Source organism: Medicago sativa, chromosome 6 (assembly GCF_051527215.1).
Source record: "Medicago sativa cultivar Bolivia chromosome 6, Bolivia_mono, whole genome shotgun sequence".
NCBI lineage: Eukaryota > Viridiplantae > Streptophyta > Magnoliopsida > Fabales > Fabaceae > Medicago > Medicago sativa.
The window spans coordinates 62,277,822-62,280,148 of NC_140754.1; the positions used below are offsets into that span (position 1 = coordinate 62,277,822).

General features: G+C 34.5%; 1 long non-coding RNA gene across 1 annotated transcript; it reads right to left on the minus strand.

Annotated features, from left to right (window-relative positions):
- Positions 1-1,404: 1,404 nt before the first annotated feature.
- LOC146916154 (uncharacterized) lies at positions 1,405-2,079 on the minus strand. Its single transcript, XR_015014894.1, has 3 exons — positions 1,865-2,079; positions 1,693-1,792; positions 1,405-1,555 (listed from the first exon to the last, which is right to left on the minus strand). It is a non-coding gene; the product is annotated as an uncharacterized LOC146916154 (long non-coding RNA).
- Between the last annotated feature and the right edge of the window lie 248 nt (positions 2,080-2,327).

Here is a 2,327-nt window from a genome sequence, read left to right on the forward strand (position 1 = left end):
CTATTCGTCTACTTTCAACTTGGTTTTTTAATCCTTAAAACAATTTTTTCCTTGCTACTTGGTGTATATCGATCAACACACTGTAACCTTTATTTTTTTAATGCAATGTTGTGGCCAGGGATCACAAATTTATGCAAAAAGTTGTGATATCGCAGTTGCCGCATTATTTATGGTTGTAAATTATGATGCACAGACACACACACCGACACGAACACCAAACATGACACGAACACCGGCATGTTGACACTTTATTGGTAATTTGAAAAAATAACATTGTTCTATGTAATCATAGGTATCAGTGTCTTGTTGGTGTCAAACTTTGACCAACATGTGTCCAATATTGAAAAGCGCATCATATGACGTGTGTATGTGATGTACGGGATGTCCGATACGTGTTTGTGTTGTACGTGCTGACACGTGTGCGTGCTGCTGTTGTAAATAAAAAATAAAGCTACCCGTGTGTTCGCCTACAGGATACATACTAGTTTATCACAAGCAAAATTAAGCACAAAAGTACTATATAATATGGATTTCCATTTATTATACTGCTAAAGCTATGATGGTAGACTACCCGTAACATATAAAACAAGAAATATAACTTCCATGCAGAGCTTGATGTTTCTTTCTGAAACATTAAACAACTAACTTAGAGCACTCATCAATATTATCTCGACTACCTCATGTAACATAAAACAGAGACATTTAGTAGAATCTAACTTATCTGCTTTCTGTCCAAAAAAAAGTTAGTTGCTTAAGAAAATACTGACAGCGGACTAAATGTAAATATTGCTTGCTTAAGAAACAAATATCTTTCATGATCTTAATTTTTATTGTATACTCATAAGGCAAAATGTCCTCATTGTAACGTTTCGTACACTACCCAACAATTAGGGCTTGTTCGGATTGGCTTATTCAAGCTTTTCTACTGGCATAAACGCTTGTGAGACCGTTTAGGAGAGTTTATAGAAACAGCTATTGAGATGGGCATAATTTGTCCACAATAGCTTATGAAAACAACTTATAGCTTATATGAAAACATTTTGAATTTATCTTATCTTGGTATTGAAAAATAACTTACTGGATAAGTGTTTATGCTGTAAGTGTTTAATTAAGATGTTTATCCAAAAAAATCATGTAGGTATCTTAGATGATACACAAGGTGATCAGATCCTCATCCTGGGGTGAGGTTTATTCTTAAAGCCGAATAATCAATAATCATATATCTAAATTTGTTCCTTATGAGTTGGGAAAGTGAAAATTCATGTGTTATATACATTACAAGGTAATGCCATCCCTTGTTGTTACATGGGATATAAAGATTTAGTTACCTGTTTTGCAGATGCAACCTTTGGTTCTCCCCATTCCAAGGCCTTCTTCTCGAAAATCAAACACGCCTTCTGCCTGCTGTGGCAACATGCATTCCGATCAAATATAACACAAAAAATCATTAAACATAGATGAAGAGAACACAAAATTGGTACAATTTTACCATTGCCCAAATATCATTGTTAAAACTCTCATATCGCTTGCCGACAAGCTCGTCCAGAGAACCATCCTTTTGGTCAAGCATAATGAGAAATTATTAGTGTGATTTCCATGAAAGATTGAAAAAAAAAAGTTTTCAGATTGACTTTACATATCTGAATTATTATGAGGATAAAAGCTGATGTAGGGGAAGATAGAATGTATCACCTTATATAGCTTCGCAACATTCCTGAGACCTCGGGCCATTGTATCCATTCCAAGAATATGAGCTATGAAAAGGTCTTCAACATTTGTGCTCACTCTCCGCCTAAAATATCACTCAGTAAAAAATTGCAAGGCAGAAAAAGAGTGTTATAAAAAAAGTTAGTGAAGGACTCACAATTTGTCATCAAAGTTGAATCCAACGGGTGCAATTCCACCCTGGAAAAGTAAAATAAAATAAAATAAGAATAACCTTATCAGATAAGATTATGTTTCTAAGGTGAGGAGTGTTCCACTTCGAGACACTAGTCAAGAAACAAACACTTTGATACATGTCTGATAACTCTAAGCATAATCATGGTTGCCACTTGGATATCTACGAGAAATTGATCTGTGTCCTAACCTGCAATAGTGATAAGAGCTTCATATTACAACTTCCTATCTCAAGACAAGTTAACACAAAGTCTTCCAGACATTACATTATTTATTACTCCCTCCGTTTCAAAATGAGTGTCACTTTAGCCAAAAAAATTTGTTTCAAAATGAATGTCACTTTGCATTTCCAATACAACTTTAATTTCTTTCTTCCAACTTTACCCTCTCCAACTTTTCTCTCGCACAATTTTTAATGCAACTTTAAG